This window comes from Dendrobates tinctorius, unplaced genomic scaffold (genome assembly GCF_039654945.1).
Source record: "Dendrobates tinctorius isolate UK_male_01 unplaced genomic scaffold, ASM3965494v1 ptg000032l, whole genome shotgun sequence".
NCBI lineage: Eukaryota > Metazoa > Chordata > Amphibia > Anura > Dendrobatidae > Dendrobates > Dendrobates tinctorius.
This window is the reverse complement of record NW_027361700.1, coordinates 5,782,041-5,799,220: the sequence shown is the minus strand read 5'-3', so window position 1 is coordinate 5,799,220 and position 17,180 is coordinate 5,782,041. Positions and strand designations below refer to the sequence as shown.

Below are 17,180 nucleotides of genomic sequence, written 5' to 3'. Positions count from 1 at the left end.
TATTAGTTAGGAGCAGTACTTGCAGGTAATTATAAGAAGCTCAAAGTCTCTTGGTGACATAAAGGTAGAAGAGGGAATATATGGCAATATGTACAGACCTGAAATCCAGTATTCATTTTCTCAGCTGATCACGGTACGTGCAGTAATACGGTGCCTACAAGTAGTATTCAACCCCCTGCAGATTTAGCAGGTTTACACATTCGGAATTAACTTGGCATTGTGACATTTGGACTGTAGATCAGCCTGGAAGTGTGAAATGCACTGCAGCAAAAAAGAATGTTATTTCTTTGTTTAATTTTTTTTTAAATTGTGAAAAGTTTATTCAGAGGGTCATTTATTATTCAACCCCTCAAACCACCAGAATTCTGTTTGGTTCCCCTAAAGTATTAAGAAGTATTTCAGGCACAAAGAACAATGAGCTTCACATGTTTGGATTAATTATCTCTTTTTCCAGCCTTTTCTGACTATTTAAGACCCTCCCCAAACTTGTGAACAGCACTCATACATGGTCAACATGGGAAAGACAAAGGAGCATTCCAAGGCCATCAGAGACAAGATCGTGGAGGGTCACAAGGCTGGCAAGGGGTACAAAACCCTTTCCAAGGAGTTGGGCCTACCTGTCTCCAATGTTGGGAACATCATCCGGAAGTGGAAGGCTTATGGAACTACTGTTAGCCTTCCACAGCCTGGACAGCCTTTGAAAGTTTCCTCCCGTGCCGAGGCCAGGCTTGTCCAAAGAGTCAAGGCTAACCCAAGGACAACAAGGAAGGAGCTCCGGGAAGATCTCATGGCAGTGGGGACAATGGTTTCAGTCAATACCATAAGTAACGTACTCCACCGCAATGGTCTCCGTTCCAGACGAGCCCGTAAGGTACCTTTACTTTCAAAGCATCATGTCAAGGCTCGTCTACAGTTTGCTCATGATCACTTGGAGGACTCCGAGACAGACTGGTTCAAGGTTCTCTGGTCTGATGAGACCAAGATCGAGATCTTTGGTGCCAACCACACACGTGACGTTTGGAGACTGGATGGCACTGCATACGCCCCCAAGAATACCATCCCTACAGTCAAGCATGGTGGTGGCAGCATCATGATGTGGGGCTGTTTCTCAGCCAAGGGGCCTGGCCATCTGGTCCGCATCCATGGGAAGATGGATAGCACGGCCTACCTGGAGATTTTGGCCAAGAACCTCCGCTCCTCCAACAAGGATCTTAAGATGGGTCGTCATTTCATCTTCCAACAAGACAACGACCCAAAGCACACAGCCAAGAAAACCAAGGCCTGGTTCAAGAGGCAAAAAATCAAGGTGTTGGAGTGGCCTAGTCAGTCTCCTGACCTTAACCCAATTGAAAACTTGTGGAAGGAGCTCAAGATTAAAGTCCACATGAGACACCCAAAGAACCTAGATAACTTGGAGAAGATCTGCATGGAGGAGTGGGCCAAGATAACTCCAGAGACCTGTGCCGGCCTGATCAGGTCTTATAAAAGACGATTATTAGCTGTAATTGCAAACAAGGGTTATTCCACAAAATATTAAACCTAGGGGTTGAATAATAATTGACCCACACTTGTATGTTTAAAATTTATTAAAATTGAACTGAGCAACATAACTTTTTGGTTTGTAAGATTTATGCATCTGTTAATAAATCCTGCTCTTGTGTGAAGTTTGAAGGCTCTAACTTATTTGCATCTTATCAAACCTCTGCAGGGGGTTGAATACTACTTGTAGGCACTGTATACTTGAAGTAAATAACGGATAATTTGCGGTGAGGCGGGAGACCCTCGATTTCCTCAACACACAGAGCAATAGGTTCTTCTGTACACATTTAGTGAAACCTAATGCTGTAAGAAACAGGCCTTAAACCGGACAGCGGGGACCCATTGTTAAAAAAAGGTTAAGTCTTCAGCCATCTTGGCTGTAGAAGTCAGGGGAAGATCCAAGGCATTAGGCCTGGCTGTAAGCCTTGAGATGAAGAGAAGGATGAACCTCCAGGCTTGGAGCCTGGAGGGGGTCAGGAGACCCCTCACATGAGGTCTGCTCTCGGTCACATCTTGAACCAGACTCCTCAGGGAACTTTCCAGAACCCTGTCTTGTCTCCACAGAGACTGGAGGTAGCTCCTCCCATTGAACCTTGGTGAGTTACGGACCAAGGATAACTCTCAATTCTTGTGTCAGACTTCACATTGTGAGATTAATATATAAATCATGAATATATGAGATGAGTGAGTAATGGATTCATTTAAACCATGTAACAGTGAAAGGATAACTTAGGGGTGAGTTGAAGGGTACAAAAGCTACTCACGGTCCAGGGTTACTTAAAGGGACATACCCAGTCTGGACCGGGTCACTACATTGGTGACGGAACCTTAGGGTAAATCAGCAATAAAGAATGGTAGGGGGTCCTACTCCCATCCTCCACGTACTGACTAAATTGGCCATAGCTTACAGGAACTGGCACAGCACTGTGATGACATTTACTGAGCTGTGATAGTTCCATTGCCCCAAGCTTCCTTCAATCATTTGAATAGTGTAAATGCCAGGCGTTGGACTCCCACCGATCAGATATTGATGGCCTCTTCTAAGAATTGTTCAACGATATTACAGTCTCAAAATATCCATTACCGGGGTTTTCCCTTTTCAGAAAACCCTTTTCCCCAGCTATAGGTTTTATTTTTTTTTTAAAGAAACAACTGCACTTTACTCACCTTCCCCGGGTTTAAAAGCGGAATCGCCGAAACACTGCTCCCGGTGTCTATTTTCTGTAACCGCAGCGTCGCGTCAACAGTAGCCAATAACTGAGCTAAGAGGCTTTGCCAGAGTTGACAAAATGAGTCGCTGAGCTCACTAACTGACTAGCTGCAGCACCATGAAGGTGACCTTAACACTGCAGACAATAAGAGACACAGGGACCATCAGTGCATACTCACCGTGAGACCCGTAGAAATGGTTTTTGATTGCACAAATTATCTGAGCATTGCGGTCACGAAACCACAGTCATAATATACACAAACAAACAACAACAAAAAAAAAAATACGATAATTTTCCTATGGGCTGTTTATTAAAGATTCTGCATCATGGAAGTGTGACAGTGACATGAGGAAGCGTTCCTTTCTTCTCTATGGAGAGTGGCCAATCTAGATTTTTGACAGCTTCTGTCTGCAATCCTCCCTCTGTATAAAAATTAATGAGTCATTACTGACTCAGCCAGCTCCACTTATCTGCACCATGGAGTAGCTGCTCTTTTCATATGGCGCAGTTATAGAAAAGGCACATGTGCAATGAGACAATATACATTTATTCTAACATAAGGAATATTTCCGAAAACTAGGAAAATGGCAACTGCAAATGCAGTTCCTTGATTATTTTCCTCAGTCATCAATTTTTAAGTATACTTCTAAAGGTTCTATGGACATGAAATTATTACCAGATCTTGGTAACAACCCATCTAATCCACACGGCAAAGAAATCAAACCATACAGTTGTGGCCAAAAGTATTGACACCCCTGCAATTCTGTCAGATAATACTCAAGTTTCTTCCTGAAAATGATTGCAAACACAAATTCTTTGGTATTATTATCTTCATTTAATTTGTCTTAAATGAAAAAACACAAAAAGAATTGTCCTAAAGCCAAATTGGATATAATTCCCCACCAAACATAAAAAAGAGGGTGGACAAAAGCATTGGCACTGTTCGAAAAATCATGTGATGCTTCTCTAATTTGTGTAATTAACAGCACCTGTAACTTACCGGTGGCACCTAACAGGTGTTGGCAATAACTAAATCACACTTGCAGCCAGTTGACATGGATTAAAGTTGACTCAACCTTTGTCCTGTGTCCTTGTGTGTACCACATTGAGCATGGAGAAAAGAAAGAAGACCAAAGAACTGTCTGAGGACTTGAGAAACCAAATTGTGAGGAAGCATGAGCAATCTCAAGGCTACAAGTCCATCTCCAAAGACCTGAATGTTCCTGTGTCTACCGTGCGCAGTGTCATCAAGAAGTTTAAAGCCCATGGCACTGTGGCTAACCTCCCTAGATGTGGACGGAAAAGAAAAATTGACAAGAGATTTCAACGCAAGATTGTGCGGATGTTGGATAAAGAACCTCGACTAACATCCAAACAAGTTCAAGCTGCCCTGCAGTCCGAGGGCACAACAGTGTCAACCCGTACTATCCGTCGGCGTCTGAATGAAAAGGGACTGTATGGTAGGAGACCCAGGAAGACCCCACTTCTTACCCCGAGACATAAAAAAGCCAGGCTGGCATTTGCCAAAACTTACCTGAAAAAGCCTAAAACGTTTTGGAAGAATGTTCTCTGGTCAGATGAGACAAAAGTAGAGCTTTTTGGGCAAAGGCATCAACATAGAGTTTACAGGAGAAAAAAAGAGGCATTCAAAGAAAAGAACACGGTCCCTACAGTCAAACATGGCGGAGGTTCCCTGATGTTTTGGGGTTGCTTTGCTTCCTCTGGCACTGGACTGCTTGACCGTGTGCATGGCATTATGAAGTCAGAAGACTACCAACAAATTTTGAAGCATAATGTAGGGCCCAAAGCCGTCTCAAAACCTTTGCATCCTCATTGCTGCATAACATACTGATTCCATTGTTTACAGAATAATTTCTAAACTACTGAAGGTTCCAGTTAGAACTGTTGGCGCCAGAATCCAGCATTTCATCATAAACCGGGCATGGCCAGGTGCTCTCTGCAAGATTTCAGACAGAGTAGCAAAAAGAATTATCAGAGGAAGAGTTTTCCTAAGAGCCAATGACCACCTGTGTAAAGCTACAGAAAGATCTGGAATTAGCAGGTATAATTGAAAAAAAAAAATAATAAGTAACGCACTCAACCTCCATGGCCTGTATGTACGTTTACAATGCAAGGCTCCATTCCTGAACATAAAGTCTGCTCAAGAGCCTTTAAAGTTTGCTCAACAACATTTCGACCTGTGAAATACTGGGAGAATATAGCCTGGTAAGATGAGACCAAGATTAAACTTTTTGGGTGCCATAATACACACCATGCTTTTAGGCCAAAAGACACTGCATACCACCTCCAAGACACCATACCAAATATTCCACATCATGGAATGGGGCTGGTTTTCACCATATATAGCACTGGCAAACTTAAGTGAAAGAAGGATGAATAGAATTGAAGTATGAATAAATGTATCACACATTCTTAATAAAAATCTACCAGGATGATGAAAATGAAACAAAGGTGGACATTTCAGCAAGACAATGATCCCAACAGACAGCCAAGGAAACTTTCAATTGGTTTCAGAGAAAGAAAATAAAGTGCTAGAATGGCCCAGCCAATCATCTGACCTGAATACAACAGAAAATTTATGGAAGAAATTAAGGCTCAGAATTCATAGAAGGAGCCCACAGAACCTTCAGGATATGAAGAGTGTTTGTGTGGAAGGATTGGTGAAAATCACAACTGAGCTATACCTGCGACTAGTTTCTCCATACAAGAGGCGTCTTTAAGCGGTCATCACCAACAATGGCTTTTGTACGAAGTATTAATTAAATTTCAGTAAGCGTGTTCAATACTTTCTCCCTTTGTCATTCCTCATTAATACACATAATTTATGAACATATATGGGTTTATTTCTTTGTATGTGTGGATTGACGGGGTTGTTACTGACATCTGGTGAGAATTTAATGTTAATAGCACCTTTAGAAATATATTTACTACGAAAATTGGTGACGTGTTCAAAACTTACTTCACTCGCTTTATTTCGCCAATGCAGTGCCAGTGTCAGTCAGGGCCGGGGGCGCGGTTACAGCCACAGCACTCTGTATACTCAGATGGCGACTGAAACAGCACCGGTGCCGCCCGAGTGACTGAAACCAAAACATTGCCAGGGGGGAATAAACTTCATTTTCTCCCAGCAGCGTTCGGCTAGATGCAGGCACCGGGCAAGTTATTAACACAACTAACCTGCAGATCAACGCCATATCTGCAAGTTAATAGTTTTTTTTTCTGGTGACAGGTTGACTTTAAGTTATCTCTACTTGATTTTCACTGGTTGTCTTATTTGCCTGTCATTGTGGGATCGATTTTGGAGACCTGAACATTTTAGCCCAATTTATCATATTTGATGTTTCGTAATGTCACAGAATGTCCACACATTTGTACAACCTTGTAAAGTACAAAACTGTCTTTTTATATTTGTGCAGTTCAAGACTAAACGTGCAACATTTTAAGGCTTTTTTATTATTCTAAAAATATTTAAAAAATAAAAATAAATTGTTGCATTTGTACCAACTCATCAAATATTGTGAATTAATTTTGATAAATTTAATGCAAAATCTACCAGCACAAAGAGAATGACAAAACAAAAAGTTTACGTGAAAAAAAGCAAACCAAAAAATGCAAATGAGGAATCAGGGCAATAGTGTTTTGTCATAGATCCTGACTAGTGAGGAGTTAACGTGCTCAGTGATACTCGGATATCACCCAAAAATCTGTGGCTCAGATGTGCAACAGGACACCACTTCTGAAGCCACACCGGTGCGAACAGGTGGTCGGTTGGATAGCAGATAAAGGTCCTAGCATGCTTGCCAGCACCCCCAGTCTTCCACACTGTCCAGTTTCACCACCCAATAACCTTGATCACATAATCTTCCCCCTGATCCTCCTTCCTCCCACCATGTCGAGACCAGTGATACCACACTAGGACACTAAGAGGAGCTCTTTACATCATGCTGTTTAGTGATACATAAAACTTAGAACTGTCACGGTCACAAAAAGATGACGGTGGGGGACCGCAAATTTTGCCTTTGCACGTAGAGGATGATGAGATACATTTGCCGATGAGTCAGGTTGTTGATAACAGGAAGTAAGGGTGGTGGATGACGAAGTCATTGACCCAACCTGGGAAGCTGACATGCAGAGTGAGGCCAGCAGTGCTTAGGGGGAGAGATTTGCAGCACCAAAACAGGCAAGAAGAGGCAGTGGGGTGACCAGATAGAAAAGGCAGGCAACTGTCCTGAAGATCACCGACACTGGTGAATTTCTCCATCAAAGAGTTAGGTGTTCCCCAGTCTGGGACTATCTTTAAAGAGAGTTCTAAGACAAAACAAATTGTCATTTGCATCCTGTGCCATGACAAGATCAGCAGGGCACCGACCACTAAGAGCATAGCCACCACCAGCAAATCAGGCACATGTCATATAAGCACGCGATGGATGGAACGCCAGGCTCCACAATTGATGTCAACGGGTGACAACATTGCCTCTTCCCCTGTGATAAGTGCTTGCCAATCCCAGTCTATGACACGGGCGCAGATGCCTTCCACCCTGCACATTCTGAGGCACTATCATCAGTCACTTCCAAATCAATGTCCCTGCACGGCATTCATCTGGCCCTACCCCAGGCCTTGAAATGAAAAAGAAAGTTCCCAGCCACCCACCCACAGGCACAACCGCGAAATGGGCACATTTCCTGCTGTTTCTGTGGAAATGTTGCCGTTTAGGCTTATAGACATGAAGGATGTCAACCATCTGTTGACGGCAGCCACCTCTTGGTACTCAGTACCCAACTGCCACTATTTCTCCCGGTGTGGCGTCCCCGCCTTGCACCAGCACTTGTCCAGAAACATCACCTGTGCCCTTACCAACACATTTACTAGCATTGTACACTTAACGACTGACACATGGACATGCGCTTGTGACCAGGGATGCTACATTTCCACCTCCTACACCAGTTCCTGCTCCTCCCTCCTGCTTCTCCTTATCCTCCATCTCTGAGGTGTTATCTCACAGCACAAGTGCTGTACCAGAAAGCCATTTTGGAAAATATGTTAAAAAAAATTCCCAACAGACAACGCTAGCGGCAATGGGGGCAAGTTTCCTTGCCAAACCAAGTAAGAGAAGCTAGGGAGACACACTAGGTATAGCAGAGGCAGGGGTATACTGTCAAAGGTGTCCAGGCCCTGATGACTGGGTATTTTTGACAAGGAGGGAAAAGTTGGCAATAACTGGCCAACAAAACCAGAATACTCTCTAATTCCTCTGCACCCTTCAACTATTAGGTCTCAAAACTGGAAATCTGGCATGAGTTGTCCCTCTATGCCTTGGAGGTGTTATGCCCTGCCACTAGCATCTTCGCCTGTCAACAGAAAATGTTGACAGGCTCACTCTGATAAAGATGAACAAAGCCTGGATTAGCTAGCCCCAACTTTTTCACACTACCAGATGACAGCAGCACATAGTATCATAGAATCGCAGAGTTGGAAGGGACCTCCTGGGCCATCTGGTCCAACCCCCTGCTCAAAGCAGGATTCGCTAAGTCATCCCAGTCAGATGTCTGTCCAGCCTCTGTTTGAAGACATCCATTGAAGGAGAACTCACCACTTCTCGTGGCAGCTTGTTCCATTCATTGATCACTCTAACTGTCAAAAAGTTTTTTTCTAATATCTAATCTGTGTCTCCTCCCATTCAGTTTCATCCCATTGCTTCTAGTCTTTCCTTGTGCAAATGAAAATAAAGATGATCCTTCTACAATGTGACAGCCCTTTAGATATTTGTAGACAGCTATTAAGTCTCCTCTCAGTCTTCTCTTTTGCAAACTAAACATTCCCAAATCCTGCAACCTTTCCTCATAAGACAGGGTTTGCAGACCGGTCACCATTCTGGTCGCTCTTTTCTGAACTTGCTCCAGTTTGTTGATGTCTTTTTTAAAATGTGGTGCCCAAAACTGGACACAATATTCCAGATGAGGTCTGACCAAAGAGGAGTAGAGGGAAATAATGACTTCACGTGATCTAGACTGTATGCTTCTGTTAATACATCCTAGAATTGCATTTGCCTTTTTTGCTGCTGCATCACACTGTTGACTCATATTCAGTCTGTGATCTATTAGTATACCCAAGTCTTTTTCACATGTGCTGTTGCTTAGCCCTATTCCTCCCATTCTGTATATGCTTTTTTCATTTTTATTGTCCAGATGTAGTACTTTGCATTTTTCCCTGTTAAAAACCATTCTGTTAGTTGCTGCCCACTTCTCCAGTTTATTTATATCTTTTTGAATCCTCTCTCTCTCTTCTCTAGTATTAGCTATCCCTCCTAGCTTTGTGTCATCAGCAAATTTAATCAGTTTACCCTCAATTCCTTCATCTAAATCTAAAACAGGGAGGAAATGGTTGAGGAGGTAAAAGTGGCTGGGACCCTAGGAGGTAGCGACCATGCTATTTTAGAATTTTGGATAACTAGAGGAGGAAGACCTGTGAAGACTCAGACATCAAGGTTAGATTTCAGAAAGGCAGATTTTAAGGGATTCAGAAAGAGAATCGGAGGGATCCAATGGCTGCATATCCTTAAAGACAAAAATGCCCAGGAAGGATGGGAAATCTTGAAAAATGAAATTCTCAAAGCACAATTGTTAACAATTCCGAAAAGAGGGAAGAATAGGAAGCATTTAAGGAAGCTGCTCACTCCAGCTTGTCTATACATCTATTGTTCTTGTGTGTATCCTCACATCTGGTTCTGCTCCACTAGTCTGTCTGCCGACCTACAGTTGTGGCCAAAAGTATTGACACCCCTGCAATTCTGTCAGATAATACTCAGTTTCTTCCTGAAAATGATTGCAAACACAAATTCTTTGGTATTATTATCTTCATTTAATTTGTCTTAAATGAAAAAACACAAAAAGAATTGTCCTAAAGCCAAATTGGATATAATTCCACACCAAACATAAAAAAGAGGGTGGACAAAAGTATTGGCACTGTTCGAAAAATCGTGTGATGCTTCTCTAATTTGTGTAATTAACAGCACCTGTAACTTACCTCTGGCACCTAACAGGTGTTGGCAATAGCTAAATCACACTTGCAGCCAGTTGACTTGGATTAAAGTTGACTCAACCTCTGTCCTGTGTCCTTGTGTGTACCACATTGAGCATGCAGAAAAGAAAGAAGACCAAAGAAGTGTCTGAGGACTTGAGAAACCAAATTGTGAGGAAGCATGAGCAATCTCAAGGCTACAAGTCCATCTCCAAAGACCTGAATGTTCCTGTGTCTACCGTGCGCAGTGTCATCAAGAAGTTTAAAGCCCATGGCACTGTGGCTAACCTCCCTAGATGTGGACGGAAAAGAAAAATTGACAAGAGATTTCAACGCAAGATTGTGCGGATGTTGGATAAAGAACCTCAACTAACATCCAAACAAGTTCAAGCTGCCCTGCAGTCCGAGGGTACAACAGTGTCAACCCGTACTATCCGTCGGCGTCTGAATGAAAAGGGACTGTATGGTAGGAGACCCAGGAAGACCCCACTTCTTACCCCGAGACATAAAAAAGCCAGGCTGGAGTTTGCCAAAACTTACCTGAAAAAGCCTAAAACGTTTTGGAAGAATGATCTCTGGTCAGATGAGACAAAAGTAGAGCTTTTTGGGCAAAGGCATCAACATAGAGTTTACAGGAGAAAAAAAGAGGCATTCAAAGAAAACAAGACGGTCATTACAATCAAACATGGCGGAGGTTCCCTGATGTTTCGGGGTTGCTTTGCTGCCTCTGGCACTGGACTGCTTGACCGTGTGCATGGCATTATGAAGTCTGAAGACTACCAAAAAATTTTGCAGCATAATGTAGGGCCCAGTGTGAGAAAGCTGGGTTTCCCTCAGAGGTCATGGGTCTTCCAGCAGGACAATGACCCAAAACACACTTCAAAAAGCACTAGAAAATGGTTTGAGAGAAAGCACTGGAGACTTCTAAGGTGGCCAGCAATGAGTCCAGACCTGAATCCCATAGAACACCTGTGGAGAGATCTAAAAATGGCAGTTTGGAGAAGGCACCCTTCTAATATCAGGGACCTGGAGCAGTTTGCCAAAGAAGAATGGTCTAAAATTCCAGCAGAGCATTGTAAGAAACTCATTGATGTTTACCGGAAGCGGTTGGTCGCAGTTATTTTGGCTAAAGGTTGTGCAACCAAGTATTAGGCTGAGGGTGCCAATACTTTTGTCTGGCCCATTTTTGGAGTTTTGTGTGAAATGATCAATGTTTTGCTTTTTGCTACATTCTCTTTTGTGTTTTTTCATTTAAGACAAATTAAATGAAGATAATACCACCAAAGAATTTGTGTTTGCAATCATTTTCAGGAAGAAACTGAGTATTATCTGACAGAATTGCAGGGGTGTCAATACTTTTGGCCACAACTGTACATAACCACACTGATCCACATGCTATCTGGCAAAACCTACTCCGCTACACCATTGTTCCTTGTCTGTCCTACTCACTCTACCCTAAAGCTTAGAGAACCACATCATGAGATGAGCCCCTTAACACCCTAAAGGTGACTTTCCCTACCTATTTCTGAAGTGACTGTCTTTTGGGAAATCTAAAAATTACTTTCTAATAAAGAATTCGTATTAGAAATTCCATTGTAGATATTCCCTCTATACATATTAGATTAAAATTGGTTGACCACTCAATGAGTATAGATGATGTGATGATGTCAAGTAAGAGAAGGATCCAGTTCTGTTGAATCTCAATGGCTGATTCTTTTGTTTGCTCGGATATAAACAGCTCAAAGAGAAGTCTGGTAGCATCGTACTCATATAACACATAGGAAATAAAAGAACACTCACTCGACCTGTGTATTCCTGTGTATGGGGGTGTTGAGAGTTAGCTTTTTGACTAAAGATAGTTCGACAGTTATCAAATGTGTATGGCAGCTTAATCAGTCACTGACAAGTACCTTGACGCATCACATTCTGTCTTCTACAAATGTACTAGACATGATGTATTGTTCGCAGTGATAGACTGCATGTTACTTAATTTATACAACTAGTGTGATGTCCTTCAGTCCAGAGGAAGCATGACTACCCTTAGGCTATGTTCATACATTGGGTTTTTTCGGCTTTTTTAATGCAAATTTTCACCTGCGTTTTACAGTACCAGCAAAGTCTATGAGATTCCAGAAATCTCATGCATGCAGCTTGGTTTTTTTTTGTCCTCAGTATTTTGTGAAAAACCTTTGGTTTTGCAGAATGCAGCATGTCACTTCTTTCAGCATTTTTCACTCACTGAAAGCAATGGGTGGTGAAAAAAACGCTGAAAAAAAAAGCAGGTATCGGTTTTTGCTGTGTTTTTTACTGTCAAGAGAGCAGGTTTTGCCTGCGGGAAAAAACGCATCAAAAACGCATCAAAAACGCAACATGTGAACATAGCCTTAGTGTTTACATGTCAGGAGAGCTATGGATGGTAAGGATATATTCACATCTGGGTCAGAGTTACCGTGCAGATAGGATCTACATACCTTATGGATCACACACTGGGAGTAGGAAAAACCGGTGGCCATCAAAAGGTTTATATTGCTGAATGAGGAGAAGGTCTCAGAGTGTATATTATGCCTCCTGCTTAATTCATGGCTACATTATATTGCATTGTGGCTACCTGACATCTGGTGAATCACTTACACAGACTAGAAGACCATATGAGCAGAGAAATACATTCATACAGAAAGGTAGGGATTATTTCTGAGCAGACCCTAGCTGGGCTTACAGCAGGTACAGGCCCTGATAACACATACAATCAGACTTATTAGAATTTAGATGGCAGAGCGCCTTCCCCCATCCCTTGTGTACTGCACTCATTAGCATCGCATGCTGTCTGCTGATGGCAATAGCTGGCGTGTGAAGGGTAGACACAGTCCGGGTCTCTCCAGTGTAGAGAGGACAATTGATAGTTTCCCTTCCCTAAGCACATTTCCACTTTTGTATGTGTCAGACGAAATGTTTTGTGATACACTGGTCTTCTTAATATTTATGACTAAAGGGACCTACGGTTGATTTCACTCTTATTTCCTTTTAAGGTGCACCTCATCCACATGTGGTTTCAGGACGGACATCCTATGAACATGACAAAGGACATTGTGAAGACATAACTAGCTTTTGCTATGCTATGCCATTGGTTGGTAAGCTCAGATCTGCACCGAGTGATGGAAAAGATTAACTGTCAAAGCATTTCTTATGCCCAACGGTGGAGCAAGTGGATTTGTGGACCCACTGTGCTGCCAGGCCTGCTTTGGCAGGGGCGTAGCTAAGCAGCTAAGGTCTGTTTCACACTTCAGTTGCTTGACGTCTGTCAAAATCCGCCGTTTTTAGAAAAAAAAACGGATCCGCCAATTTTTGGGGCGGATCCGCCTTTTTTCCCCATAGACTTGTATTAGCGGCGGATTATGACGGATGGTCATCCGCTGCATCCGTTTTTTGACGGATCCGTCATAATTTTGGCGTCCGCTGTCTGGAGTGGACGGACAATGAAACGTTTTTTGTCTGCGTTAAACCAAACCATTAATTCACGGAATCCGCCAACGGATTCTGCTTTTTTATACTGAGCATGCCCGGAAGAATTCTCTCTCTCTCAATCTCACCTTTTCCAGAGACCTATTGCTTTAAATGTCAGACATTGGAGGCTAAAGCGGATCCGTAAAATAAACAAAAAAAAAAAACGGATCCGGTGCATCCGTTTATTGACAAATGGAAATGGATCCGTTTATTAAGCTTTAGCGGATTTCAGCTGACGTCAAACAACTGAAGTGTGAAACAGGCCTTACTGGTGTTTACTGGAGCTCCTGATGGTGGAGACAGGCAGGGCTGCAGGTAGCCGCCACTCCTAGGCAGAACCAGGTACTGCAGCTGCTGACCCCATTGGCAGGTTCGCTGACCCTGTTTAAGGACTAGGGCTCCGTTCAGACTAATAAGTGCTGGCCCCTCTAAAGAACAGTTACTGTAACACAGACTGACCACACACGGACCAGGGGACCATGTTCAGGAACTGGCTGCACTGGGACCAGCAGACTTCAGATTCAGGACTGGCCACACTAAGACCAGGAGACAACGTTCAGTACACTGGCCGCACAAGGACAAGGGATTCGAGTTCAGGACAATGGTCCCACCGGGAACAGGGATACGGGTTCAGGACATTGGCCACATCGGGAGCAGGGGACCTCACAACTACACTGGTAGAATACCAACTACCTAATGATTAAACTCATTGCTTGATGACTCCTTAAGGTAGAGGGAGTCTTTTATACAAGATGCCTCCCAGTGATTGACTGGGAGTCAGATTGCAGGTGTACACATTATGCTAAATACCTCCCAGCAACAGGCTGAGGGCATTTAGCAAAATGTGCGCACTGCTCCTTTAAGAGCAGGGGCACTTGCGAGCGCATTAGGCGCACATCGGGGACCGCACCGAAAGGTTGGGGCCGTGAGTAAGCCTGCGTCCCTGCATGAAGAGAGCAGGCGCTACAGCTTTCAGGCTACAAACCACCAATGCACCAGTATTTTCGAAATCTCAATTCCCAACCTCAAATAAGGTTATATTTAATGTACATCTTCAGGTGCATTTCTCCTTGAAGATGTACTGACCTTACTCATCAAATTTAGGGAGAACGCGCAAGTGAACCACTTGGATAGTAGTCCTTCAAGCAAAACTTCAAGCTCCTAGGCACTAATAGAAAATCATCTACAATGTCGCCACCTAACATGTGAAATTTATGATACTGTTGTATTTGTATGAGATAAAAGATGTTTTTGGGACAAGGTGCCACTGCTACCTCTTCACCCTCTGTATCTATGCCCAAAGTGCTACTGCAGAACTAATCAGACCCAGAGGAATTGTCATGTTAGATACATGCAATCTACACATAAAGTCATAAATTACATTCCCAATTCCAAAACACAGTCAGGACACTGTGTAAAATGTAAAAAAACAAGAATGCAATGATTTGTATATCTCTTTTAGACATAATTTATTCATAACAAAACACAGATCTGAAGCTGAAAGTTAGATATTTTCCATTTTATTTAATCATAGAATCGTAGAGTTGGAAGGGACCTCCTGGGCCATCTGGTCCAACCACCTGCTCAAAGCAGGATTCGCTAAATCATCCCAGTCAGATGTTTGTCCAGCCTCTGTTTGAAGACTTCCATTGAAGGAGAACTCACCACTTCTCGTGGCAGCCTGTTCCACTCATTGATCACTCTAACTGTCAAAAAGTTTTTTCTAATATCTAATCTGTGTCTCCTCCCATTCAGTTTCATCCCATTGCTTCTAGTCTTTCCTTGTGCAAATGAGAATAAAGTTGATCCTTCTACAATGTGACAGCCCTTTAGATATTTGTAGACAGCTATTAAGTCTCCTCTCAGTCTTCTATTTTGCAAACTAAACATTCCCAAATCCTGCAACCTTTCCTCATAAGACAGGGTTTGCAGACCGGTCACCATTCTGGTCGCTCTTTTCTGAACTTGCTCCAGTTTGTTGATGTCTTTTTTAAAATGTGGGGCCCAAAACTGGACACAATATTCCAGATGAGGTCTGACCAAAGAGGAGTAGAGGGAAATAATGACTTCACGTGATCTAGACTGTATGCTTCTGTTAATACATCCTAGAATTGCATTTGCCTTTTTTGCTGCTGCATCACACTGTTGACTCATATTCAGTCTGTGATCTATTAGTATACCCAAGTCTTTTTCACATGTGCTGTCACTTAGCCCTATTCCTCCCATTCTATATATGCTTTTTTGAAAATATGTACATAATTAGACATTGATGGCAACAACACATCTCAAGGAAGTTAGGACAAGTTTAACAAAGGGATGGAAAAGTAAGGGGAACTAATGGAAACCAGCTTGAGGGTCTATTTTCAAATAAATAACATCACTATATAAAAAGAGCGTGTTAGAGAGGCAGAGTCTCTCAGAGGCAAAGATGGTCAGAGGTTCACCAGCCTGTGAACAACTATCTAAAAATTGTGGAACAATTTCAGAAAAATGTTCCACAATGTAAACTTGTAAATTACCTTGAATATCCCCTTCAAAAACCACACATAATATAATTAAAAGATTCAAATATTCTGGAGAGATGTGTGTGCACAAGGGACAAGTCAGTGTTGGATGCTCTTGATCTACAGGCCATTAGGCTGCAACACACTAAAAATAGGCATGATTTGATCATGTAAATTACTGCATTGGCTTATGAATACTTCCAGAAACCATTGTCTGTGAACATCATTCAAATGCAAGTGAAAGCTCTTATTATTCAAAGAAGCAGCCGTAAATCAACATAATCCAGAAACGCTGCCATCTTCTCTGAACCCAAGCGCATTTAAAATGAACTGATGTAAAATTGGTCAGATGAATCAAAATGTTACATTCTTTATGGAAACCACAGATACTGTGTCCTGCAAACTCCAGAGGAAGATGACCATCCAGCTTGTTATCAGCACACAGTTCAAAAGCTGGCATCTCACATAGTATAGGGCAGCATTAGTGCCTATGGTATTGGTAGCTTACACATCTAGAAAGACACTATCTTTTCTGAGAATTATATACAGGTTTTAGAACAACATATGCTCCCATCCAGACAATGTCTATATCTGGGAAGACCTTGCATATGTCAGCAAGATAATTCTAAACCATATACTGCATCCATCAACATCAGCATGACTTCACAGAACAGTTCAGCTGACGAACCGGCCACCTGCAGTCCAAACCTTTCTAAAATACATAACATTTGGTGCATTATAACAGAAGAAATCCAGCAAATATCCAGCACTGTGGACCAGCGAGAAACCTACATCAGACAAGAATGAGACAACATTTCACTCCAAAAACTCCAGAAATCGGTCTCCTCACATTCCAGAAGTTTACTAACTGTTATAAAAAAATAAGACTAGATACTACACAATGTCCCAACTTTTTGGAGATGTGAAGCTGCCAACAAAAATGAAAATGAAATGAAGAAATTACTAACTTTCAACTTCTGATGTGTTCTATATAAAATCTGACTATAAGAGACTTCCAATCATTGAGTTCTTGTTTTCTTTACATTTTACAGTGTCCCAGGTTTATTGGAATTAGGGTTGTACAAAATGGTCTAATTGTGCCCATTTTGGTAGCTATAAAGGTCATATATGAATACAAAATATAATACAATGAGGTCTACTAAGTAGCACACCACACCAATGCAGGCCAGTATAATCTAACTCATTTTTCTTATCTTTCAGGTTACATTGGGGGCTTTTCTACATGTAGATAAGCCCCTGATGGCGGTGCCGGCAGCTGATACTCGAAAAGTGAGATGACATTCCATTTAAGGGAGCGTTAAAGCTGAAACGTGCTGCCTGAACAAAGCCAGCAAGTATCCACTGGTATATTTCCACCAAGTATAT

General features: G+C 42.3%; 1 protein-coding gene across 2 annotated transcripts in view; it reads right to left on the bottom strand.

The window, feature by feature from the left end:
- Positions 1–17,180, bottom strand: part of LOC141086376 (inactive phospholipase C-like protein 2) — a 106,578-nt gene that overhangs the window by 76,834 nt on the left and 12,564 nt on the right. The gene's annotated exons all lie outside the window — the stretch shown is intronic.